This window comes from Anomaloglossus baeobatrachus, chromosome 2 (genome assembly GCF_048569485.1).
Source record: "Anomaloglossus baeobatrachus isolate aAnoBae1 chromosome 2, aAnoBae1.hap1, whole genome shotgun sequence".
In the NCBI taxonomy this organism is placed as follows: Eukaryota; Metazoa; Chordata; class Amphibia; order Anura; family Aromobatidae; genus Anomaloglossus; species Anomaloglossus baeobatrachus.
This window is the reverse complement of record NC_134354.1, coordinates 439773057-439800685: the sequence shown is the minus strand read 5'-3', so window position 1 is coordinate 439800685 and position 27629 is coordinate 439773057. Positions and strand designations below refer to the sequence as shown.

The 27629-nt window shown below is 49.7% G+C and overlaps 1 non-coding gene across 1 annotated transcript; it reads left to right on the top strand.

Annotated features, from left to right (window-relative positions):
• The first annotated feature begins 14514 nt into the window (after positions 1–14514).
• Positions 14515–14668, top strand: LOC142293152 (5.8S ribosomal RNA). Its single transcript, XR_012751145.1, has one exon. It is a non-coding gene; the product is annotated as a 5.8S ribosomal RNA (ribosomal RNA).
• Positions 14669–27629: the final 12961 nt, after the last annotated feature.

Genomic DNA, 27629 nt, shown 5'->3' with positions numbered 1-27629 from the left:
ATCAGTGTGCTTGAAGCGAATGGCCTCCTCACACAGTGAAGAGGAGTCTGGTGGTGGTGGGGGTTGGAAAAAGTTGTCTGTCGAGCTTCATAATCCTTGATGGCGGCACTCACCCCGTTGACGCTGGCAACCATTAATGTTGCCAGCATTAAGTCAGATGCGGCTAGATTTTACGGCCTTTGATTTTCTCGGCCGGTTTGATGCCGACCAGTCAGCCTTGAAGAAAGCAAGGCAGGAGTGGACCCATGGTCCATCCTACTGGTCTCTTGCGGCCGAGCTGTATAGCGGGGTGGCGATCCTTTTTAAGATCGCAGAGGTCACATGCCGACGGATTATTGAGCTCAAAATGGGACGGTGTCTGATTTTAGATGTGCTTATGAAGGGTCAAGAGCTTCGGCTCATCAACATCTATGGTCCCCAAACCAAGTGGGATCGGAAAAGACTCTTTATAAGGATCAAACCGTTTGTTTTGTAGCCGGCAGGTGGTCTTTGGAGGGGACTTTTACACTATCACGAGGCCCTGAGATAGAGGAGGTTCCAAAGACCGGCTGGCATACGACAGCGTGACGTTAAATAGTGTAGCTAGTGAGGCTCGCCTGGTTGATGTCCACATCAGGACTGATCCAGGCCACTCGGGGTTCACCTATTTTAGAGGTAGTCAGTGTAGGAGTAGGATAGATAGGTTCTATTTAAAGGAGGAAGCCATTTTCTCACTGTTATCGGTTGTGGAAGTGGAATTCTCTGATCACTGTCTTATATGTTTTTCTTTGAATGTTGTAGAGACCCCTCGGATGGGAAGAGGCATGTGGAAATTAAATTCATCACTGCTGGAGGAAGCAACTGTGAGAGTCTTTTGAGGAATTTCTTCAGAGCCAGGTACCGTTATTGGGCCTTTGTAGCACTGAGTCAGAGTGGTGGGAGATGTTTAAATATCGGGTGGCTAGGTTCTTCCGACAGCTTGCCAACCTCAGAAGCTTGAACAGGGATCGCCTGTATCACAGCCTGAGGAGGAAACTCGAGACCTTAGTCTCGGCTGGGGGTGACCGTGAGGAAATCTCCAGGGTGAAGGCCTTGCTCAAGAGGTGTCAGTATGATAGGCACATATCTTTGGTTTTTGAGAGGTATTTCGGGAAATACCGCTCGCCCGACCCCTACAAAAACTGTAGGATATCAGTGAATGGTAAACTGATTGTGGGTCTGAGGGATAGTACAGGATCTCTGGTATGGTCCAAGTCAGAGATCTAGGAAGTCGTCAGATCTTTCTACTCTCACCTCTTGGGGAGGAGGGAGCCTGACCGAGAGGGGATTTCGGCTTTCCTGGCTGAGACCATCCCCATGTCAGGGGTAGACCCCTCGCTTGGCGCTTTGACAGAGGATATTAGGGAAGAGGAAGTGAGACTGGCCATTGATGGGCTTCGGCCCAAGAAATCGCCAGGTCCGGATGGCTTAACATCCGAGTTTTACAAGATCTTTAAGGACTCTTTAGTCCCCTTATTGACAAGGGCTTTTAACGCTTGCCTTTCCTCGGGCGTGCTACCAAAATCAATGAGGAGATCAGCTTTGATTCTTCTGTCAAAAGCTAAAGATCCATCGCACATTGAGAATTGGAGGCCCTTATCACTCCTCAATGTGGATAGAAAGATTTTGGCAAAAGTGCTTTTCACTAGGTTGGTGAAATTTGCACCAGAGCTCCTTTCGGAGCCCCAGCACTGCACTGTTCCTGGTCGAGGCGCTTTTAGCGCTGTTCTGGGTGTCTGGGAGGCCGTGGAGCAGGGCAAGGCGGGTCTTTGGAACGGGTACTTACTGTCCTTGGATCAAGCTAAAGCTTTTGACCGGGTTGATCATGAGTATCTCTGGTCCACTCTCTTGAGATATGGTCTGCCGGGTGGGTTTGTTAGCTGGCTACAAATATTGTATCAAGGGGCAGAGACTTTCCAGTTAGTGAATGGTTGGGTTGGACAGCCTTTTGTGGTGGGTTCTGGTGTTCGCCAGGGTTGCCCGCTGAGCCCACTGCTCTATGCTTTTGCAATCGACCCCTTCATCCGAAGGATAGATTGTGGGCATTTGAGGGGGGTTCGGATGGGTGATCCTGGCCCACGGGAGGCCATGCTGAAGGCAGTGGCCTACGCGGATGATGTCACCGTCTTTGTCTCTTCGCAAGAGGAGGCAGGGGTGGTGTTGTCGGAAGTGGAGCGCTACTTGGAGGTTTCCGGGTCCAGGATCAATCCGGATAAATGTGAGAGTCTCTGGCTGGGTGGAGGAGAGCCTGATTTTAGTCTTCCGGACACTCTACCAGAGCCCCAGGACTATGCCAAGATTCTAGGCGTGGAATTCGGCCAGGGTGATTACCCAATGCGAAATTGGGATGGCAGAGTGGACCGCTGGAAGGCTTTAACTTTGACCCTGAGGGAAAGGGTTGCCCTGTGCAAAACCTACTTGCTCCCTGTGTTGCTTTATTTGGGCAGTATTTGCATTTTGCCAGAACCTCTCTGGATGAGGGTTTACAGCCTGTTTTTCCAGCTGTTATGGGGAAACAGGTTGAACCTAGTCAAGCGGGAGGTTACTTACCGTACGAGGAGACTAGGGGGGGGTTGAATATGGTCAACCCCGTGGTATTTCTGGTGGATACCTTTTTAAAGCTGAATATTGCAAACCTCTGGAAAGAGAGGGCTCCTCCGTGGGTATCCTCCTGTGGGGGGTGGTTTCGGCCTTTCTTCCAGGAATGGGAGATGGGTGGGCGTGTGAAGGACCTTCGCGTGCCTCACAGACATCTCCCGGCTTATGTTACCCCAGTTCTGAAGGTCATCCGCAGTTAGGGGTCTGGGGGTGTGGGAGGTGAGGACTCTGTCGAGGAGATTACTCGATGACAGGATCTTATCTACTCATTTCCGGGCCCTTCTGGTCCTCAGGGATTGCCCGAGCTGGGATCTGGAGGTAGGGCGGGGTCTATTGAATTCCAAGAGGATCCCAGAGACGTTTTGGGACTTTGCTTGGCGTTGCTTCCTGGGGAAACTATATATGAGGGACAATTTGAAGTACAGGAACTCCGATGACAGAGATTGTCCTCGTGAGACTTGTGTGGGCATACTGGAAAGTATGGACCATTTCCTGCTTCATTGTCCCTTTAATATAGAGGTTTACAAACGGGTAGGGATTTCCATGGGTTGGCCTCGGCTGGCCAGTCTTTCCTATGCCGAGTGGGCCTATGGTGCATTCAGAGAACAGGGTGGAAGGGATCTGACCACTTTGTTCCTAGTTAGTATAGTGATTAGGTACTTCACATGGAATGCACGATCCTTAGTTTCGACGGGTAGCAAAATCCTCCAAGTAGAAGACTTGGTGAGTAACATTCTTGGTGACCTGGCAAAGGTACGCTCCCTGGAGTTTGAGCGGTCTGGTGCATCGAGGGCCTCTCGCCTGTGGAGGGGCTTCTCATTCCGGGTGCACTGACCGTTAGGACTTCAGTATCCTTCCCTTCCAATTCTATTCCTTCCCTCCCCTATTTCCTTCCCCCTTTTTTCCTTCTCTCCTGGTGATGGGCTAACTTTCTCACCATAGGTTTTTGTTTTATTAAAATTTGAACTGTGAGAAAGGTTTGCAGACACGGTTTTTGAGTCTTATGGTTTTTGGTTTTGATATTGTGTACTAATGTTTGTCTCTTTGTCTTTCAGATTGTCGGGTGATAAGTGTATAGGTATAGTAAGGGTTTGGGTGGGGGAAGTTATTTTATGGGGGGAGTGGGTGTTCATAAGGACCGGAGGCCCGGCTCGGTTCCCCAGTCTGGGGAGAACTTTGGGGGATCCCTTCAAGCTCGGAGTACTTTTCCTTGGAACTTGGGAGCTGGGCAGCTGGATGGTGGTGGGATAGTTAGAGATGTTATTGTAGGGTTTTAATTGCGTGTTTTTGTGTGTGGGAAAAAAAAAAAAAATTTGCCAAGTTGTGTTTATTTTCTTTTTCTGCTTTATATGTATATATTTGTTCTTGTATATATTGTGTATATTGTATGGTGGGTATGGTAGTAAGGGCAGTAGAACTGGGTTTGGATGGTTGTGATGTTTTGTTACCGGGTACGGGCTGGAATGTAAATATGGTTTTATTTTCTGTTATTGTATATATCTACTTTTTATTTAATAAAAGACTTCCAGCTCCAGTAGCGTACACTAAAGCTGCTGCAGTTAAAAAGCTCGTAGTTGGATCTTGGGATCGAGCTGGCGGTCCGCCGTGAGGCGTGCTACCGCCAGTCCCAGCCCCTTTGCCTTGGGGCGCCTCCCCGATGCTCTTGACTGAGTGTCCCGGGGGCCCGAAGCGTTTACTTTGAAAAAATTAGAGAGTGTTCAAAGCAGGCAGCCACGCCTGAATACTCCAGCTAGGAATAATGGAATAGGACTCCGGTTCTATTTTGTTGGTTGTCGGAACTGGGGCCATGATTAAGAGGGACGGCCGGGGGCATCCGTATTGCTCCGCTAGAGGTGAAATTCTTGGACCGGCGCAAGACGAACCAAAGCGAAAGCTTTTGCCAAGAATGTTTTCATTAATCAAGAACGAAAGTCGGAGGTTCGAAGACGATCAGATACAGTCGTAGTTCCGACCATAAATGATGCCAACTGGCGATCCGGCGGCGTTATTCCCATGACCTGCCGAGCAGCGTCCGGGAAACCAAAGTCTTTGGGTTCCGGGGGGGGGGGGGGAGTATGGTTGCAAAGCTGAAACTTAAAGGAATTGACGGAAGGGCACCACCAGGAGTGGAGCCTGCGGCTTAATTTGACTCAACACGGGAAACCTCACCCGGCCCGGACACGGAAAGGATTGACAGATTGAAAGCTCTTTCTCGATTCTGTGGGTGGTGGTGCATGGCCGTTCTTAGTTGGTGGAGCGATTTGTCTGGTTAATTCCGATAACGAACGAGACTCCGGCATGCTAACTAGCTACGCGACCCCCCGCGGTCCAAGTCCAGCTTCTTAGAGGGACAAGTGCCGCTCAGCCACGCAAGATCGAGCAATAACAGGTCTGTGATGCCCTTAGAAGTCCGGGGCTGCACGCGCGCTACACTGAACGGACCAGCGTGTGTCTACCCTTCGCCGACAGGTGCGGGTTACCCGCTGAACCCTGTTCGTGATGGGGATCGGGGGATTGCAATTCTTCCCCGTGAACGAGGAATTCCCAGTAAGTGCGGGTCATAAGCTCGCGTTGATTAAGTCCCTGCCCTTTGTACACACCGCCCGTCGCTACTACCGATTGGATGGTTTAGTGAGGTCCTTGGATCGGCCCCGCCGGGGTCCGCCAAGACCCTGGCGGAGAGCCGAGAAGACGATCGAACTTGACTATCTAGAGGAAGTAAAAGTCGTAACAAGGTTTCCGTAGGTGAACCTGGGGAAGGATCATTAACGAGAGAGAGAGCGCGAGCGGCCCCCGCGCCGTCTCGTCCCGGCGAACACCCCCACCAAGGCGGCGCGGGGCCGGAAGCTCGCGGTTCGTCTCTTACCCACCGCTTCGGGGGTGGAGGAGGGAACCTGACTTCCGCCCCGCCGGCGCTCCCCCCGCGAGGCGGGGGATGGCGCGGAGGGGTCCCTTCCCTCCCGCCGCAGGAAAAAAACGAAACGACCCCCGCATCGCAGGCCGTCCCGGGTACCGCTCGCCCACGTGAGCCCGCGCCCCGCTCCGGGGGTCGGGACCGGGCGGTAGGTCAAGAAGCCTCGAGCCCTCCTTTGTCCGCCTCCCCGTCAGAGGGAGGGACGGCGGAGGCTGAGCGCCCGGGACAACAGGACCCCCCTTCTGAGAGGAACGCCCCCCAGCCCACGCCTTTTGCGGCCGACCGACGCCAACCAGAGAAATTAAACCGAGCGCGACACCTAGAGTTGAGTGCAGTTCGTGGTTCTCCAGTTCGCGGTTCAAGTGATTTTAGGGGCTGTTCTAGATCGAACTAGAGCTCAAGCTTTTTGCTAAAGCTCGATCGTTCTAGTTGTTACGTTCGAGAACAATTCTAGCAGCAAAAAGCCAAGCTAATTACACTATTACAGCGGAAAGCCAGCTAGTAAGTCACTGTGACTCACTATTATGAAATTTCAGCGTATAGTGTGCGGGAACAGCGCATTCAGATCACTGCTGCTGGGATAATGGCGATCGCCATTTTTTTTTCCTCGTCTTCCTTCCCTAAGCGCGTGCGTGTAGTGGGGCGGGCCAGCATGTCAGCCAATCCCAGACACACACACAGCTAACTGGACTTTTAACCAGAGAAGCAACGGCATGTGTGATAGGATGTCCATGTCACATGTCCCTGCATTATAAATACGGGCATCTGCCCGTCAGGACGCCATTATCTGCCTTCTGCGTCTGGGTGTCAGTCACCGCTGGCGTAGCTCCTGTCTCCGATACTGCTGTGTACGCTCCACACACAGCGCTATACAGAATAGGGATAGAAGTTTCTTTTAGCCCTTGTAGGGGCTAATAATAGCAGGCTCAGAGCCATAGGTGGCAGTCAGGTCCGTGGAAACAGATTTTAACAGCTACAGAAGATAACAGCGTCTGTGTAGCTAAGCTCAGGGACTTCCTCGCTGCATTTCCCCATTAGGAGGGATATAAAGTGAGGCTTCCTTTCCTCTACACAGACCCACAACCCTGCCACTGTACCCTCTTGCCCTTTGCACACTCAAAGCTCATTTTTACTAAGCTATTATACTAGCAAACACTGAGGAAACTTGGTGGCATCCTAAAAGTGGCTGTTGGACTTCCATTATTGTCCCACTGGTGCAAAGCTATTTGCAGCACCACTGCATTGCACACTGAAACTCATTGTTACTAAGTCATTCTAATAGCAAACTATGCTGCCAGTTTTAAGGCCGTAGCTGCATTGTCAGGGATAGTTATTGTTGTTTATTCTGCTGTTAAAGCTAGACTACCACTGCAATCTACACCACCTCAATTTTTACTACCACATTTTAAGTGCACAATCTTGTCGCAATCAAAATGAGTGGCAAAATGACAGATGCTGGTGGAAAGGGGTAGAGGCGTGTTGGAAAAGGAAAAAAAAAAGGGTTTGTCCGTGGGGAAGGTGGCAAAGCTCCATTAACATCTGCTGAAGATAAGCCATCTTTCAGCAAAAGTAAGATGTCTACTACTTTCTGTGGACAATCCGATGTGCTCCCTTTTTTACGGACACGAACAACTGGAACAAAAGGTAGACGATGGCCAAAAAAAGAAAATGCTTGAATGGATCTCAAGTGGTCCAACAAGTGCCCTCTCCGCCACCTCAACTACCGCATCCAAAAAACACCAGTCCTCTGAGTTGTCATTCCAATCACACTTGCTTTCTCCCAGCTCTGAAGTCTCAACCCACCCTGCACAGTATGGTGGAACTGAGATGGTTGAGTCTGCAGAGCTGTTCAGTCACACTATAGCCTGGGAATCAGAGGTATGCTCCCACGCTACAATGATTACAGACCAGGAATGGTCTGCAGTGATGCCCAGAACCTTTGTGACTCTGATTCAGGCCCTGATGACCAAGTTTCTGAGCATAATGTTGACCGTTATTCACAAACTGAAACACCTGTTGGTGGAGACAATGAGAAACATACTGATGACGATGAGACGCAGATAGCAGATTGGGATGACCACTTAAATATTCGGTCAGGGCAGGAAGAGGCTCGGTCTGAGGGTGAGGGGAGTGCAAACAACAATTGATGAGGAAGTTCTAGATCCCACCTACTGTCAACCCACAGTCAGGCACTTGAGGAGGTCAACAGAGGCGGTGGAGGAGGATGCAACTGACGACGAAGTTACCTTGCGCCTTCCTGGACAGAGGAGTAGTACTGGTAGCACGTCTACAACTGCAGCCACCACTCTGCCTCTGAGCACTAGTCAGGGGGGCTCAGCAGGTCGCATGCTCTCCAAGCATTGCCTAGCCTGGACCTCTTTTGACATAGCAAAAGATTGCCCAAATCATGTGATATGTAAAATTTGTCGGGATTCTGTTAGTAGAGGGCAAAACCTCAGCAGTTTGACAACTTCTTCCATGAATCGTCACATGAATAAAGATCATATGTCCCAGTGTGAAGCTCACCGTGCTGCAATCCGGTCTAGCAGAGCGAACCATCCACGGCCTGCCCCTTCAAGTGCATCCGCGCGCTCTTCATCTTCTAGGACTGTGGGGACAGCTGTCACACCTGGTTTTCCACGCACAACTTCCAACACTGTAACCGCAACAGGCAGTTTGCTTGGTAGGAAGTTGGTTTGGAAGGGGAAACAAGTGCGTGTGTACAGCTCTCTCAGACATCGATAGCATCAACGTTGGATGAAGGCAACATCATGACTACGCCTGCACTTTCCTCACAAACCTGCATTTTTTCCAGGGACACACTACTCACCACCATCTACACACAGCTGCCAGATCTCGGTCCCTCAGATGGGGACAAATAAAAGGCCAATTCCTCTGACCCATGACAAAGCTAAGAGGTTGACTTTATCCCTCTGTAAGCTCTTGGCTACCGAAATGCTGCCTTTCCGCCTGGTGGACACACAGGATTTTCGAGACCTTATGTCCGTCGCAGTGCCCCAGTACCAGATGCCCAGTCGCCACTACTTCTCCAAGAAAGGTGTGCCTGCGCTACACCAGCATCTCGCACACATCACCACTTCTTTGAGAAACTGTGTGTGAACGGGTGCATTTCACCACCGATACTTGGACCAGTAAGCATGGACAGGGCGTTACATGTCACTGAGTGTGCACTGGGTAACTATAGTGATAGATGGAGAAGGGTCTGCTGAACAAGTCTTGCCGTCCCCACGAATTGTGCGTCAATCCTCTGTATGTATAAGTTCCTCCAACGCTTCTGCCTCAACCCCCTCTGGGTCCTCCACCTCCGCCCCAAGCCTGCCTGGTCAGGCCACCAGCGTTGTAACTGTGCAGAAGGAATCACGCACCCCTCATTACTATGCTGGCAGCAGAGCGCAACGGCATCAGGCAGTCTTTAGCTTGAAATGTCTTGGACCTAAGAGTCACACAGCGGCTGAGTTGTGGTCACCTCTGCTATCCGAGTTTAATTAAATGGTTGTCTCCACTCAACCTGCAGCCAGGTAAGGCTGTGTGCGACAATGCTGCAAACCAGGGTGCGGCCCTTCTCCTGGGCAAGGTGACACACGTGCCTTGTATGGCTCACGTGTTGAACCTTGTTGTCCAGCAATTTTTAACACACTATCCCGGCCTAGAGGGCCTTCTGCACAGGGCACGAAAACTGTCTGCTCACTTCTGCCGTTCAACTGCTGCCCCTGTGCGACTTGCATTGCTCCAGAAGTCTTTCGGCCTGCCGGTTCATTGCCTGAAATGCGATGTGCCAACCACCTGGAATTCGACTCTCCACATGTTACAGCGACTGTGGCAGCACCGCCGAGCACTGGTGCAATACGTCATGACGTATAGCCTGGGCCAACGAGATGCAGAGGTGGGGAAGATCACCCTGATGGAGTGGTCTCAAATCAAGGACCTATGCACCCTTCTGCACAGTTTCGACATGGCGACAAATATGTTTAGCGCTGACAATGCCATTATCAGCATGACAATTCCAGTCATTTACATGCTGGAGCACATGCTAAACACTATTCGGAGTCAGGGGGTGGTTCAACAGGAAGGGGAGGAAGTACATGAGGATTCATATGCGTAAGGGATAACATCACCAAGGTCCAGACGTTCATCATCACCAAAGCGGCAGGCATGGGACAGTGGGGGAGAGGGATTAACAAGGGCGCATGGTAGCAGGCAAAATGTTGAGGAAGGTGCAGGAGAACATGAAGAAATGGAGGACAAACTGTCCATGGACATGGAAGACTCAGCAGATGAGGGAGACCTTGGTCACATTTCAGTTGAAAGAGGTTGGGGAGAGATGTCAGGAAGAAAGAACGGTTAGCACCTCTATGCCACAAACACAGCAAGGACTTGGTCTGCATGGATGTGCAAGACACATGAGCGCCTTCTTGCTGCACTACCTACAACATAACCCTCGGATTGTCAAAATTAGAAGTGATGATGACTACTGGCTTGCCACACTATTAGATCCCTGGTACAAGTCCAAATTTTGTGAAATAATTCCAGCCATAGAAAGGGACACATATGCAGGAGTATTAACAGAAGCTGTTACTCAATCTTAGCTTGGCTTTTCCACCAAACTACAGTGGTGCACGGAGTGAATCTCCCAGTTGTAACTGGACAAACATGGGACGGTCTCGTCATCAACAGTCTAACCGTACCAGCAGCACCGTAGCTGGTGCTGGTAACAGCAATTTTATTGAATCGTTTCAGAATTTTTTTTTTAGATCATTTGCAAGGCCAACAGAGACAAGAAGTCTGACACAGTCAACGGCTGCAGAGGATGATACAGGAGTATCTCCAAATGAACATCGATGCCATGACTTTGCAACTGGAGCCTTTCTCATTTTGGGCATCAAATCTTGAAAAATGGCCTGAGCTCGCCACTTACGCCTTGGAGATCTTGTGTCCAGCTGCCAGCGTTGTCTCTGAACGTGTCTTCAGTGCTGCTGGGTGTGTGTGCTGACAGATAAGCGCACGCGTCTGTCCAGTGACAATGTGGACAGACTAACGTTCATCAAAATGAACAAGTCATGGAAATCTACCTGTGAAGTGTACAACTGGGGCACAAGTGCTGCCACTGAAGGGGTGTGTGTCTGTGGCTTCCTTTTTTTTTCCCAAAAATTGAGACTCTGCTTGGAGTCCCCTTTCTGTGTTTTGCATGATTTTAGAAGGGCATGCCATGCCTATATCTGGGTCTCCTCCTCTTTTTCCTCATCCAGCTGTTTAGTTTTCGCATGAGTATTTGTCCTTGTCACTTTCCCATGTGTTTGTGTTGTCTTGGGAGTTGTTTGGCACCTTTTGGACAACTTTAATGGTGTTTTCCAGATGTTTTTAGGTGTTTGTGATTGCCTCCCCTTGTTTTCAATGGGGTTTGAGAGGTTCGTCGAACGGGTCACCGTTCGATGAGCCGAACCCGAACTCTAGGGGGGTGGCTCATTTCTAATCACTATATATCCTGGCAACTATACCTGTTATAATGTGAGTGGTCAAGGGAGAGATATGGGTAGATTTCAAGATGGGTTCTGTGGGTCCTATAGCAATCTCACCCGTGATCAATTAACCAGGTACAGTCCGTGGCAGATGTGTTTTGGATTTTTGGGGATATGAAAATTCGATCACGAGTAGAAGGTAATTGGAAGGGAGAATGTACTTTAGCCAAGGCACTTATGCCTATACACATAGCCCCCGCTGACCACACTGTCAAAGAAAATGACTTTAGCACACAAAGTCAACTTAAGGAATCGACGGAGTGCAGATGATGACCGTAGCGGTAGAAATACACCGAAAGGTTCTTTTGACCCACATGTTTACATTGACGCTATCGGAGTGCCCAGTGGGGTCCCTGCCGAATATAAAGCTAGAGACCAAGTCAGGGCGGGATTCAAATCATTTATCCCCATAATTACTGTAAAAAAAATGTAGACTGGAATAATTATATTTACTATAATCAGCAATGTTTCATTAACTATACACGAGACGCCTTACAGGGACTAGCAGAACAACTAGATTCGACCTCCATCATGGCTTATCAAAGTAGAATGGCCTTAGCTATGAGCCTTGCAGAGAAAGGTAGACTCTTTAAAATGGTGGGGGATGTTTATTGCACATACAGTCATGGCCAAAAGTTTTGAGAATGCTACAAATATTAATTTTTACAAAGTCTACTGCTTAAGTTTTTCTAATGGCAATTTGCATATACTCCAGAATGTCATAAAGAGTGATCAGCTTAACAGCAATTACTTGCAAAGTCAATATTGGCTAAGAAAATGAACTTTAACCCCCAAAACAGATTTCAACAGCATTGCATTCCTGCCTTAAAAGGAGCAGCTAACATTGTTTTAGTGATTGTTCCATTAACAGGTGTGGGTGTTGATGAGGACAGCGCTGGCGATCATTATTAAGTAAGAATGACACCACTGGATACTTTAAAAAGGAGGCTGGTGCTTGGCATCATTGTTTGTGTTCAGTTAACCATGGTTATCTCTAAAGAAACACGTGCAGCCATCATTGCTCTGCACAAAAATGGCCTAACAAGGAAGAGTATTGCAGCTACAAAGATTGCACCTCAGTCAACAATCTCATTATCAAGAACTTCAAAGAAAGAGCTTCCATTGTTGCCAAAAAGGCTCCAGGGCGCCCAAGAAGGACCAGCAAATGCCAGGACCGTATCTTAAAACTGTTTCAGCTGCGGGATCGGACTACCAGCAGTGCCGAGCTAGCTCAGCAATGGCAGCATGCTGGTGTGAGTGCTTCTGCACGCACTGTGAGGCAAAGACTCTTTGCTGCCCTCCTTGAAACCAGGCCTTGCTCAAAGAAGCCACTTCTCTCCAGAAAAAACATCAGGGACCGACTGATATTCTGCAAAAGGTACAGGGAGTGGACTGCTGAGGACTGGGGTAAAGTCATTTTCTCAGATGAATCCCCTTTTCGATTGTTTGTGACATCTGGAAAACAGCTTATTAGGAGAAGAGGTGAGCGCTACCACCAGTCTTGTCTCATGCCAACTGTTAAGCATCCTGAAACTATTCATGTGTGTGGGTTGCTTCTCAGCCAAGGGAATCGGCTCACTTACAGTCTTGCCCCCGGGGGCCCGAGCGGGGTCCCGGGCGCTCTCGCCCAACTGCCATCAGCGCTCGGATGAAAACTGGAAAGTTTCAGGCCCCCGCGACTTACCGGGGGTGTCGGGGCCCTCGGGGGCCCGAGCGGGGCTCCAGCCGATCTCTCCCAATCTTCCCCGGCAGTTGGGAGAAAAAAAAAAGAGCCGTTTAGAATTTTCTTGGATCTTGGGATCAAGCTGGCGGTCCACTGTGAGGCGTGCTACCGCCAGTCCCAGCCCCTTTGCCTTGGGGCACGTCCCCGATGCTCTTGACTGAGTGTCCCGGAGGCCCGAAGTGTTTTTTTCAAAGTAAAGAGTGTTCAAAGCAGGCAGCAACGCCTGAATGCTCTAGCTAGGAATAATGGAATAGGACTCCGGTTCTATTTTGTTGGTTGTCGGAACTGGGGTCATGATTAAGAGAGACGGCCGGGGGCATCCGTATTGCGCTGCTAGAGGGGAAATTCTTGGACCGGCGCAAGATGAACCAAAGCGAAAGCATATGCCAAGAATGTTCTCATTAATCAAGAACGAAAGTCGGTGGTTCGAAGACGATCAGATACCGTCGTAGTTCCAACCATAAATGATGCCAACTGGCGATCCGGCGGCGTTATTCCCATGACCTGCCGATCAGCGTCCGGGAAACCTAAGTCTTTAGGTTCCGGGGGGAGTATGGTTGCAAAGCTGAAACCTAAAGGAATTGACAGAAGGGCACCACCAGGAGTGGAGCCTGCGGCTTAATTTGACTCAACACGGGAAACCTCGCCCGGCCCGGACACGGAAGGGATTGACAGATTGAAAGCTCTCTTGATTCTGTGGGTGGTGGTGCATGGCCGTTCTTAGTTGGTGGAGTGATTTGTCTGGTTAATTCCAATAACGAACGAGACTCCAGCATGCCAACTAGCTACGCGACCCCCCCGCGGTCCGTGTCTAGCTTCTTAGAGGGACAAGTGGCGCTCAGCCACGCGAGATCGAGCAATAACAGGTCTGTGATGCGCTTAGATGTTCGGGGCTGCACGTGCGCTACACTGAACGGACCAGCGTGTGTCTACCCTTCGCCGACATGTGCGGGTAACCCGCTGAACCCAGTTAGTGATTGGGATCGGGGATTGCAATTCTTCCCCGTTAACAAGGAATTCCCAGTAAGTGCGGGTCATAAGCTCGCGTTGATTAAGTCCCTGCCCTTTGTACACACCGCCCATCGCTACTACCGATTGGATGGTTTAGTGAGGTTCTTGGATCAGCCCCGTCGGGGTCCGCCAAGACTCTTTTGGAAAGCCAAGAAGACGATCGAACTTGACTATCTAGAAGAAGTAAAAAAAAAAAAAAAAATCATAACAAGCTTTCTGTAGGTGAACCTGCAGAAGAATCATTACCGAGAGAGAAAGAGCGCGAGCGGCCCCCGCGCCGTCTCGCCCGGCGACACCCAAGGAAGCGCTGGGCCGGAGGCTCACAGTTCTTTTCCTAAACCCCCGCTTCAGGGGGCGGAGGAGGGAACCTGACTTCCGCCCCGCGAGGCGGGGGACAGCGCGGAGGGTTCCCTTCCCTCCCGCCGCAGAAAAAAAATAAATAAATAAACGACCCCTGCGTCACAGGCCGTCCCGTGTACCACTCGCCCGCATGAGCCCGTTTCCCGCTCCGGGGGTTGGGATCGTGCGGTAGGTCGAGAAGCCTCGAGCCCTCCTCCATCCACTTCCCTGTCGGAGGGAGAGACGGCGGAGGCCGAGCGCCCGGGACAACAGGGCCCACTTCCAAGAGGAACTCCCCCCCCCCCGACCCACGTCTTTTTTTTTTAATGCCTTTGCGGCCGACCGACGCTAACCAGAGAAAATAAACCGAGCGCGACTCACAACGGTGGATCACTCGGTTTGCGCGTCGATGAAGAATGCAGCTAACTGCGAGAATTAGTGTGAATTGCAGGACACATTGATCATCGACACTTCGAACGCACCTTGCGGCCCCGGGTTGCTCCCGGGGCTATGCCTGTCTGAGGGTTGCCCCTCAGTCGATCGCCTCTGCGGCGCTGCTGGGGTTCGGAAGGAAGAGGAAGGGGGGGATAAGGTCCCAGACCTTTCTCTCTCTCCAGTCTCCTCGCGTCCCCCCAAAGCTAGACCCGCCCCCGCCCCGGGTATTGGGAGGCTGTCTGTGGCGATACAGGGCTGCCTCTGGTCGCTCCCCCACTCCCTACGGCGGTGAGGGCAAAACGGCGCGGTCCGTAGAGAAAAGAGGTCCGAAGGGGAAATAGAAAATGACTGCCCGGCGCGTCGTTTCTCTTTTTTCCCCGCTCGGCCTCCGCCCCCTCCCCGGGACTCTGACTCGACTAAAGACCTCAGATCAGACATGGCGACCCGCTGAATTTAAGCATATTACTAAGCGAAGGAAAAGAAAACTAACCAGGATTCCCTCAGTAATGGCGAGTGAAGAGGGAAGAGCCCAGCGCCGAATCTCCGTCCGCCCGGCGGGCATCGGGAAATGTGGCGTACGGGAGACCGGACCACCCCGGCGTCGCCTGGGGGCCCGAGTCCTTCTAATAGTGGCCCCAGCCTGCAGACGGTGGTAGGCAGGTAGCGGCCCCCAACGCGGCGGGACCCGGTCTCCCCGGAGTCGGGTTTCTTGTGAATGCAGCCCAAAGCGGGCGGTAAACTCCATCTAAGGCTAAATACCAGCGCGAGACAGATAGCGGACAAGTACCATGAGGGAAAGTTGAAAAGAACTTTGAAGAGAGTTCAAGAGGGCGTGAAACCGCTAAGAGGTAAACGGGTGGGGTCCGTGTGGTCCGCCCGGAGAATTCAGCCAGGCGGGCTCTGGTCGGCCGTCCTGGGTTCCCGCGCTACTTCCCACCCCTGCTCGCCCGGCGGGCCATCTTCCCCGTCCCCTCTCGGGAGGGCAGGGTGGGCGCCGCCGGCTGCAGGGGGCGGACATGGCACGGGCGGCTCCGGCCCCCGCAGGGTGCATTTCCTCTCCGGCGGTGCGCACATTTTGCTACGCTATTTTTTATAGCAAACAGTGCTGCCAGTTTTAGGGCCATAGTTGCATTGTCAGGGATAGTCAGTGTTGGTTCTTCAGCTGTCAATAAAGTTAGACCACCTTTGCAATCTACACCACCTCTCAAATTTTTGCTACCACATTTTAAGTGATTAACCTTGTCGCTAACAAAATGAGTGGCAAAAGGACAGATGCTGGTGGAAAGGGGAACAGGCATGTTGAAAAAGGAAAAAAAGGGTTTGTCCGTGGGGAAGGTGGCAAAGCTACATTAACATCTGCTGAAGATAAGCAATCTTCCAGCAAAAGTAAGATGTCTACTACTTTCCGTGGACAATCCGATGTGCTCCCTTTTTTACGGACCCGAACAACTAAGAAAGGTAGATGATGCACAAAAAAAAAAAAAGAACATGCTTGAATGGATCTCAAGTGCTCCAACAAGTGCCCTCTCCTCCACCTCAACTACCACATCAAAAACAAAAAAAAAAAAACACAAAAACAAAAAACCAGTTTTCTGAGTTGTCATGATAATCACACTTGCTTTCTCCCAGCTATCAAGTCTCCACCCGCCCTGCACAGTATGGTGTACCAGAGATGGCGTAGTCTGCAGAGTTGTTCAGTCACACTATAGCCAGTGAATCAGAGGTCTGCTCCCAAGCTACAGTGAGTACAGACCAGGAAATGGTCTGCAGTGATGCCCGGAACCTTTGTGACTCAGATTCAGGCCCTGATGATGACGACCAAGTTTCTGAGCATAATGTAGACCCTTATTCCAAAACTAACACCTGTTGGTGAAGACAATGAGGAACATACAGATGATGATGATGAGACGCAGATACCAGATTGGGATGACCACTTAAATATTCGGTCAGGGCAGGAAGAGGCTAGGTCTGAGGGCGAGGGAAGTGCAAATGTCGCGGGCGGAGGAGGGCCCACTGCTCGGGTCCGGCTGCTGCTGTTGCTGCTCGGTGGTGGCTCGAGCGGTGGGCCGGATCCCAGGGACTCGAGCGGCATTCCTCACCCGTGAGTGAAAAGGGGGGGGAATTGATTGTGGGGATTTGATATTGTACGTGACGCCACCCACGGTTGTGGTGAGATTGGTGACACCACCGCTGCTCTGGACGGGGATCCCGGGAGTGATGACAGGGAGCAGCCTGGATGTTGGTTCTCCCCTCCGTGGGTAGGGGGTTGGTTGTCTCGGGGCCCGGTGATGGGGTAGGGATGGATGGCAGGTGGGTTACGGGGCCTAGCGAGCTGCAGGGTCGCGGGGGCAGCGCTGTGCCGCACGGCACGGTGGTACTCACTCAGCCAATGATGTACACAAAGTCTCCGGTAAAGCAAATGGCTGGATGGACGGGTCCCACAGACGGCTGCGGTGTTTCTCCTCCCGGCAGGTTGGTGGTGACTGCCTTTCCCTGCACCTGTGTAGTGTAAACGGTTCTAATGGGTTTCCACCGGTAACCCGCTCCCCAGCTTGAAGGTTGCTGAAGGAGCCCTTTTACCCGCAGGCTCTGGCCCTGGGAACTTTAGCCTTGGCGGTGACCGTAAGCCCCTGCCGGATGGTGCTGGCTTCTCTTTGCGTACCGGTCCGGTACCGCCGGGCCACCGCCCGTCCACGGTCCTTACGGCTAGCTCCAATAGGCCTCTCCTGCAGATGGTCACCACCGTCTGCCAACCTTGCTGCTCCGTCCGGGCCACACACCCGGACCGACTTCAGACTCCTCAACTGCCACTTCACTTCCACAACTCAACTGCAAACTATCTGCTCTCTTTTTCCCGCCTCCAGGACTGTGAACTCCTCGGTGGGCAGGACCAACTGCCTGGCCCACCCCCTGGTGTGGACATCAGCCCCTGGAGGGAGGCAACAAGGATTTTGTTTGATTTAGGTGTGCCTGACCGGGAGTGTGGGGTGTGTTGGTGTAGTACCTGTGATGTCCTGGCTTGTCCAGGGCGGCACACAAAATGCTTGATGAAGTTCTAGATCCCACTTACTGTCAACCCACAATCACGCACTTGAGGAGGTCAACAGAGGTGGTGGAGGAGGATGCAACTGACGTCGAAGTTACCTTGCGCCTTCCTTGACAGAGGAGGAGTACTGGTAGCACATCTACAACTGCATCCTCAGCCACCACTCTGCCTCTGAGCACAAGTAGGGGTGGCTCTGCAGCTCGCATGTCCTCTAAGCCTTGCCTAGCCTGGTCCTTTTTTGACCTTGCAAAGGATCTCCCAAATCATGTGATCTGTAAAATTTGTCGTGAATCTATAAGTAGAGGCAAAAAGCTCACCAGTTTGACAACTTCTTCCATGAATCGTCACATGAATACCAAGCATAATTCCCAGTGGAAAGCTCACTGTGCTGCAATGCGGCCTAGCATAGCGGGCCAACCACCGCCTGCCCCTTCCAGTGCATCCGCGCGCTTTTCATATTCTATTACTGTGGGGACAGCTGTCACACCTGGTTTTCCACACACACACCTTCCACCACTTTAACCGCAAGAGGCAGAGCTTGTTAGTTCATCAGTTGGTTTGGAAGGGGAAACAAGTGCATGTGTACAGCTCTCTCAGACATCGATAGCACCAACGTTGGATGAAGGCAACATCATGACTATGCCTGCACTTTCCTCACAAACCTGCATTTTTCCAGAGACACACTACTCACCACCGTCTACACACAGCTGCCAGATCTGTCCCTCAGATGTGGACAAATAAAAGGCCAATTCCTCTGACCCATGACAAAGCTAAGAGGTTGACTTTATCCCTCTGTAAGCTCTTGGCTACCGAAATGCTGCCTTTCCGCCTGGTGGACAGTGTATTTTCAAGACCTTATATCTGTCGCAGTGTCCCAGTACCAGATGCCCAGTCGCCACTACTTCTCCAAGAAAGGTGTGCCTGCGCTACACCAGCAAGTCGCACACAACATCACCGCTTCCTTGAGAAAGTGTGTGTGAACGGGCGCATTTCACCACCGATACTTGGACCAGTAAGCATGGACAGGGGCGTTACATGTCGCTGACTGGGCACTGGGTAACTATGGTGATAGATGGAGAAGGGTCTGCTGAACAAGTCTTGCCGTCCCCACGACTTGTGCGTCAATCCTCTGTATGTACAAGTTCCTTTAACGCTTCTGCCTCCTCAACCTCCTCTGGGTCCTCCACCCCAAGCCTGCCTGGTCAGGCCACCAGCATTGTAACTGCGCACAAGGAATCACGCACACCTCCTTACTATGCTGGCAGCAGAGCGCAACGGCATTAGGCAGTCTTTAGCTTGAAATGTCTTGGAAATAAGAGGAGTCACACAGCGGCTGAGTTGTGGTCAGCTCTGCTGTCCGAGTTTCATAAATGGTTGTCTCCACTCAACCTGCAGCCAGGTAAGGCTGTGTGCGACAATGCTGCAAACCTGGGTGCGGCCCTTCGCCTGGGCAAGGTGACACACGTGCCTTGTATGGCTCACGTGTTGAACCTTGTTGTCCAGCAATTTTTAACACACTATACCGGCCTAGATGGCCTTCTGCACGGGGCACGAAAAACTGTCTGCTCACTTCTGCCGTTCAACTGCTGCCCCTGTGCGACTTGCATTGCTCCAGAAGTCTTTCGGCCTGCCGGTTCATTGCCTGAAATGAGATGTGCCGACACGCAGAAATTCGACTCTCCACATGTTACAGCGACTGTGGCAGCACCGCCGAGCACTGGTGCAATACGTCATGACGTATAGCCCGGGCCAACGAGATGCAGAGGTGGGGCAGATCACCCTGATGGAGTAGTCTCAGATCAAGGACCTATGCACCCTTCTGCACAGTTTCGACATGGCGACGAATAGGTTTAGCGCTGACAATGCCATTATCAGCATGACAATTCCAGTCATTTTCATGCTGGAGCACACGCTAAACACTATTCGGAGTCAGGGGGTGGTTCAACAGGAAGGGGAGGAAGTACATGAGGATTCATATGCGTAAGGGATAACAACATCACCAAGGTCCAGACGTTCATCATCACCAAGGCCGCAGGCATGGGACAGTGGGGGAGAGGGATTAACAAGGGCGCATGGTAGCAGGCAAAATGTTGAGGAAGGTGCAGGAGAACATGAAGAAATGGAGGACAAACTGTCCATGGACATGGAAGACTCAGCAGATGAGGAAGACCTTGGTCACATTTCAGTTGAAAGAGGTTGTGGAGAGATGTCATGAAGAAAGAACGGTTAGCACCTCTATGCCACAAACACAGCAAGGACTTGGTCCGCATGGATGTGCAAGACACATGAGCGCCTTCTTGCTGCACTACCTACAACATGACCCTCGGATTGTCAAAATTAGAAGTGATGATAACTACTGGGTTGCCACACTATTAGATCCCTGGTACAAGTCCAAACTTTCAGAAATAATTCCAGCCATAGAAAAGGGACACCCGTATGCAGGAGTATCAGCAGAAGCTGTTACTCAATCTTAGCTCGGCTTTTCCACCAAGCCACAGTGGTGCACGGAGTGAATCTCCCAGTTGTAACTTGACAAACATGGGACGGTCTCGTCATCAACAGTCTAACCGTACCAGCAGCACCGTAGCTGGTGCTGGTAACAGCAATTTTATTGAATCGTTTCAGAATTTTTTTTTTAGATCATTTGCAAGGCCAACAGAGACAAGAAGTCTGACACAGTCAACGGCTGCAGAGGATGATACAGGAGTATCTCCAAATGAACATCGATGCCATGACTTTGCAACTGGAGCCTTGCTCATTTTGGGCATCAAATCTTGAAAAATGGCCTGAGCTCCCCACTTACGCCTTGGAGATCTTGTGTCCAGCTGCCAGCGTTGTCTCTGAACGTGTCTTCAGTGCTGCTGGGTGTGTGTGCTGACAGATAAGCGCACGCGTCTGTCCAGTGACAATGTGGACAGACTAACGTTCATCAAAATGAACAAGTCATGGAAATCTACCTGTGAAGTGTACAACTGGGGCACAAGTGCTGCCACTGAAGGGGTGTCTGTGTGGCCCAATTTTTGGAAAAAAGGGAGACTCTGCTTGGAGTCCCCTTGTTGTGTTTTATATGATTTTAGAAGGGCATGACATGCCTATATATCTGTGTCTCCTCCTCTTTTTCCTCGTCCAGCTGTTTAGTTTTCGCATGAGTATTTGTCCTTGTCACTTTCCCATGTGTTTGTGTTGTCTTGGGAGCTGTTTGGCACCTTTTGGACAACTTTAATGGTGTTTTCCAGATGTTTTTAGGTGTTTGTGATTGTCTCCCCTTGTTTTCAATGGGGTTCGAGAGGTTCGTCGAACGGGTCACCGTTCGATGAGCCGAACCCGAACTCTAGGGGGGTGGCTCATTTCTAATCACTATATATCCTGGCAACTATACCTGTTATAATGTGAGTGGTGAAGGGAGAGATATGGGTAGATTTCAAGATGGGTTCTGTGGGTCCTATAGCAATCTCACCCGTGATCACTTAACCAGGTACAGTCCGTGGCAGATGTGTTTTGGATTTTTGGGGATATGAAAATTCGATCATGAGTAGAAGGTAATTGGAAGGGAGAATGTACTTTAGCCAAGGCACTTATGCCTATACACATAGCCCCCGCTGACCACACTGTCAAAGAAAATGACTTTAGCACACAAAGTCAACTTAAGGAATCGACGGAGTGCAGATGATGACCGTAGCGGTAGAAATACACCGAAAGGTTCTTTTGACCCACATGTTTACATTGACGCTATCGGAGTGCCCAGTGGGGTCCCTGACGAATATAAAGCTAGAGACCAAGTCAGGGCGGGATTCAAATCATTTATCCCCATAATCACTGTAAATAAAAACGTAGACTGGAATAATTGTATTTACTATAATCACCAATGTTTCGTTAACTATACACGAGACGCCTTACGGGGACTAGCAGAACAACTAGATTCGACCTCCATCATGGCTTATCAAAATAGAATGGCCTTAGATATGATCCTTGCAGAGAAAGGTGGACTCTTTAAAATGGTAGGGGATGTTTATGGCACATACACAGTCATGGCCAAAAGTTTTGAGAATGCTACAAATATTAATTTTTACAAAGTCTACTGCTTAAGTTTTTCTAATGGCAATTTGCATATACTCCAGAATGTCATAAAGAGTGATCAGCTTAACAGCAATTACTTGCAAAGTCAATATTGGCTAAGAAAATGAACTTTAACCCCCAAAACAGATTTCAACAGCATTGCATTCCTGCCTTAAAAGGAGCAGCTAACATTGTTTTAGTGATTGTTCCATTAACACAGGTGTGAGTGTTGATGAGGACAGGGCTGGCGATTATTATTAAGTAAGAATGACACCACTGGACACTTTAAAAAGGAGGCTGGTGCTTGGCATCATTGTTTGTTTTCAGTTAACCATGGTTATCTCTAAAGAAACACGTGCAGCCATCATTGCTCTGCACAAAAATGGCCTAACAGGGAAGAGTATTGCAGCTACAAAGATTGCACCTCAGTCAACAATCTATCGCATCATCAAGAACTTCAAGGAGAGCTTCCATTGTTGCCAAAAAGGCTCCAGGGCGCCCAAGAAGGACCAGCAAACGCCAGGACCGTATCTTAAAACTGTTTCAGCTGCGGGATCGGACAACCAGCAGTGCCGAGCTAGCTCAGCACTGGCAGCAGGCTGATGTGAGTGCTTATGCACGCACTGTGAGGCGAAGACTCTTTGCTGCCCTCCTTGAAACCAGGCCTTGCTCAAAGAAGCCACTTCTCTCCAGAAAAAAAAAATAAATCAGGGACCGACTGATATTCTGCAAAAAAGTACAGGGAGTGGACTGCTGAGGACTGGGGTAAAGTCATTTTCTCAGATGAATCCCCTTTTCGATTGTTTGGGACATCTGGAAAACAGCTTATTAGGAGAAGAGGTGAGTGCTACCACCAGTCTTGTCTCATGCCAACTGTTAAGCATCCTGAAACTATTCATGTGTGTGGGTTGCTTCTCAGCCAAGGGAATCGGCTCACTCACAGTCTTGCCTAAAAACACAGCCATGAATAAAGAATGGTACCAGAATGTCCTCCAAGAGCAACTTCTCCCAACTGTCCAAGAGCAGTTTGGCGCCCAACAATGCCTTTTCCAGCATGATGGCGCACCTTGCCATAAAGCAAAGGTGATCACTAAATGGCTCATGGAACAAAACAGAGATTTTGGGTCCATGGCGTGGAAACTCCCCAGATCTTAATCCCATTGAGAACTTGTGGGCAATCAAAGAGACGGGTGGACAAACAAAAACCAACAAATTCTGGCAAAATGCAAGCATTGCTTATGCAAGAATAGACAGCTATCAGTCAGGATTTGGTCCAGAAGTTGATTGAGAGCATGCCAGGGAGAATTGCAGAGATCCTGAAGAAGGGTCAACACTGCAAATATTGACTTGCTGCATTAACTCATTCTAGCTGTCAATATAACCTTTTGGTACTCATAATATGATAGCAATTATATTTCTGTATGTGATGTAAACATCAGACAAACAATTAAAAACCAGAGGGCAACAGATCATGTGAAAAAATAATTTTGGTGTCATTCTCAAAACTTTTGGCCATGACTGTATATTTCAGATAACCCTGGAGTGGCTGGGAAGATCACTTTAGCTCTAAAAGAAACTCACTCCACTGTGAGAGAAGAATTTAGGAGTAACCGACCCCTGGGGAGACTATTTTGGTTGGACGAGTTCTTTTAAAGGCTGGTTGATCCAAATAGGGACCGCCATAAGTATAGTATTAGTTATATTACTAGCAATTCTGGTTTGTGTATTTCCGTGTTTAAAGAAAATCTTTTCCAAAACAGCTGAAGTCACATTAGGAGGGACCTTTCCTTTAATCAAAACAGAAGACCTAAGAGACGATATGCCCATAAAGACTAACACGACCCTTTCCCCCCAGTTACAAAATGACTGCTAGAATAAACGGAAGAAGAGAGGACTTAGAGAGCCTTGGGACATGGGAAAGCCCCACTACAAAGGGTGAGGACTCTCCTAAGAATCCTTGGTCTCAAACCGGTGAAGAAAACCCTTTCACCTCTCCGCCCATGCCTCAACGTTTAGTTAGGCAGGTCTTTCACACAGATATCTCTACCTCTCTTTCTAAAGGCCCCTTTACACACAAACTTTCTAGCGATCCCACCAGCGATCCCAACCTGGCCGGGATTGCTACAAAGTCTCTGGTGAGCTGTCAAACAGGCAAACCTGGCCAACGACGCAACAGCAATCCGGACCTGCAGAACGACCTAGCTAGTCATAGGGGACGTTGTAAAGCAGCTTTTTGAAAGGGAAGTCGCTAACGAAGTCGCTGTAAAGTCCCCTTTACACACAGGAACTTTGCTGCACAGCGGGAAACAAAGGACCAAAGAATGGTCCTGAACGAATTGTAGCGATCACAACTTCACAGCAGGGGCCAGGTCGCTGATGTGTTTCACACACCGCAATGTCGCTGGGGAGGTCGCTAAAACGTCACAAAACCGGTGACGTTACAGCGATGTCGTTTGCGATGTTGCAGTGTGTAAAGCCACCTTAAGAGATTACAATGCCCTTAGGATTATGAAATGGCAGAAGTCTTTGGGGGGGGGGCGGCTGTTGAGGATAAGAATTGAGTAACCAGAAATACTTAAATTCAGCCATTTCATAGACCTAAGTATGTAGTTTAGTAGATGTAACCTAACACATATTTATGAATGTTTTTGTAACACACACACACCATATTCAGCGATTTTCCTTAATACAATGTACCAGCACATGTAACTTAAAGATGGCTCCTACATTTTGGACAACGCCTAAAGAAGTTAAGGAACAGAGGAATTCCTAAAATTTGGACTGACCAATCCAGCAGAAGCTATGCAAATTCCTATACATCCTGAGCCCGACCTGCGATACTTGATAGGGTATAGACAAAAGTATAGTCCATACTATAAAAAAAAGCTTTGTCTGGAAAATAAAGAGTAGAACTGCTGGCGCCAGTCGTGAGAGTCATAATTGGTCTATTCAATTATCCATCTCGCGTGCACACACACAACATTCCAGATAATTTGGATACGGCAGTCAGACCTTAAGAGACCCATTGTAGTCTCATTCTCAACAGTATGAGAGGCATCTCCACAGAAGAAACACAGCTTATTGCACCATCTAACATCATGCCGTTCTGCCCTAGAAATGACCTTATCACACTGCATAGGCTCCGGAGACGGCTCTGAGAGCGACACCTCTGCTCGCATTGTTTTACGTTCACATAAAACGTCTATCAATCTGAATGGCCAATGACAGAGGCATCGAGACCAGAGGGGACAGGAAAGCCCACCATAACATCCTTTACAGGCTCTGCTAACACCTTCCGAAACAGAGCCACAAGAGCCGCATCATTCCACTCACTAAGGACTGCCCACTTACGAAATTTCTGACAGTATCTCTCTGCAGGTTCCTGACCCTGGATTAAAGCCAATAACGTTTTCTCGGCTTGATCAATAGCATTAGGTTGATCGTATAACAATCCTAGAGCCTGGAAAAAAAAAAAAATATCCACATCCGCAAGAGCAGGGTCTTCAGGCGCCAGGGAAAAGGCCCAATCCTGAGGGTCACCACGCAGCAGAGAGATAACAGTCTGAACTCGCTGTCTGGAAGACCCTGAGGACTTGGATTTCAAAGCAAAAAACCACCTACAATTGTTCTTGAAGTTCATAAATTTAGACCGATCCCCAGAGAACAAATCTGGTAAAGATATTTTAGGTTCTAAAACAGGTGTCTGGGCAAGATAATCAGATATATCTGTTATATGATGTTCAACAACTACCATAAGCAGTTTTCCCGAGCCGTAGGGCCCTAATGCTGACTGCAGCCCTGAACCTAACGCCAACTAGAAGCAGCCAGGCGGCACGCCTAACGCTCCCTATGTACCTCAAACCCAGCCGGAGAACTACATAAACCTAAAAGGCAGAAAGTGGAAAAGCTAACTTGCCTCAGAGCAGATTTTTCCCTAAGAGATAGGAGGACCACCACATATAATAACGGTTAGCAAGATGAAAGGACGCACACAGTCAGAGCTAGATTGAGCAAAGTGAGGCCATATGCTAATTTCTAGGATACAAAAAAGGACAGAATAGTGAACTCTGCAGTCCGCATAAAAATCCTAATATCCTACACGGAGTATGCAAAAAGGGGTGAGTAACCTAGTACTCATTTGTACGTACTCCGTACAATGCTCGGGTAACACTGCAGAAAAATGACTAACAAAAAACCCTGCCACTAAGATCTCTAACATGGATTACCAGGGAGAAAATTCCCCTTTTCTGAAGGTGCAAAACACTTCTAAGTAAAAACACAAATACCTTCAGAAATAATTTGCAAACACAAGAATCACAAAGCATACAAAATGTATGAAACAAAACTTATGGACTTATCTTACTGGAAGGCAGGAGAGCAGAACCACTCTGGACAGAAGCTATCAGAGGTCCAAATACGCCTATATCCAAATCAAGCCAGCACTGAAAATCAGCTGTGCAACCCTCTAGTCACAGACCTCAATGCACCAACACCAGCGACCACCAGAGGGAGCCCAAGAGTGGAACCCATCCAGACAGCATTCACAGCAGTACCCTCCCTTCCTTCAGGAGGGGTCACCGAACCCTCACCAGGGCCCCCAGGGCTATCGGGATGCAAATGATGGAAAACGCGCACAAGCTCTTCAGCATGAATATCAGAGGCAGAGACCCAAGAATTATCCTCCTGTCCATATCCTTTCCACTTAACAAGGTACTGCAATTTACGCCTAAAAAGCCGAGAATCCAAAATCTTTTCTACCTCATATTCCAACTCTCCATCGACCAACACGGGCTCGGGAGGAGCCGCAACAGGAACCAGGGTCCACATGTCTCCTTAACAAAGATTTCTGAAACACATTATGAATTCTAAAAGTCTTTGGAAGAGCCAAACGAAAAGAGACGGGGGTTAATAACTTCCAATATAATGAAGAAAAAAAACAAACAAAAAGACAGCACTAAGTGTGCACTACAGCACTAAAAATTCCAACTGTACTTATTATAAATTTGAGAGTTTTGGCAAAAAAATTGCAATTTCTTGAGCTACCCCACCACGTCACGGCAAATTTCTTTGGGGCAGTCCTACGCTAAAATATTTTTATAAAATGTGCCAGACGGCCTCACATAAAAAAAAAAAAAAAATCTCAAAATTTTTATAAGTACAGTTTGGAATTTTTAGTGCTGAAGTGCCAGCAATTCCCGATCACCAACGTCATAATTCCGCTCAGCAGAAGAAAATTTTGGAGAGAAGAAGGTGCACGGTCTTAATTTGCGCACAGCATGGGGGATGGAGCACGATGAGGGGTGCGCAGCATGGGGGATGGAGCACGATGAGGGGTGTGCAGCATGTCGGATGGAGCACTATGGGGGGGGGTGCGCAGCATGGGGGATGGAGCACAATGGGGGGTGCACAGCATGGGGGATGGAACATGATGGGGGGGTGCACAGCATGGGGGATGGAACACGATGGGGGATGGAGCACGATGAGGGGTGCGCAGCATGGGGGATGGAGCACGATGAGGTGTGTGCAGCATGTCGGATGGAGCACGATGGGGGGGGTGCGCAGCATGGGGGATGGAGCACGATGGGGGGTGCGCAGCATGGGGGATGGAACATGATGGGGGGGTGCACAGCATGGGGGATGGAACACGATGGGGGATGGAGCACGATGAGGGGTGCGCAGCATGGGGGATGGAGCACGATGAGGAGTGCGCAGCATGTCGGATGGAGGACGATGGGGGGGTGCACAACATGGGGGATGGAATACAATAGGGGGTGTGCAGCATGGGGGATGGAGCACGATGGGGGGTGCGCAGCATGGGGGATGGAGCATTATGGGGGGTGCACAGCATGGGGGATGGAACACGATGGGAGGTGCGCAGCATGGGGAGATATATGGATACATGGATATAGAGATATATGGATATTTGGATATAGAGATATATGGATATAGAGA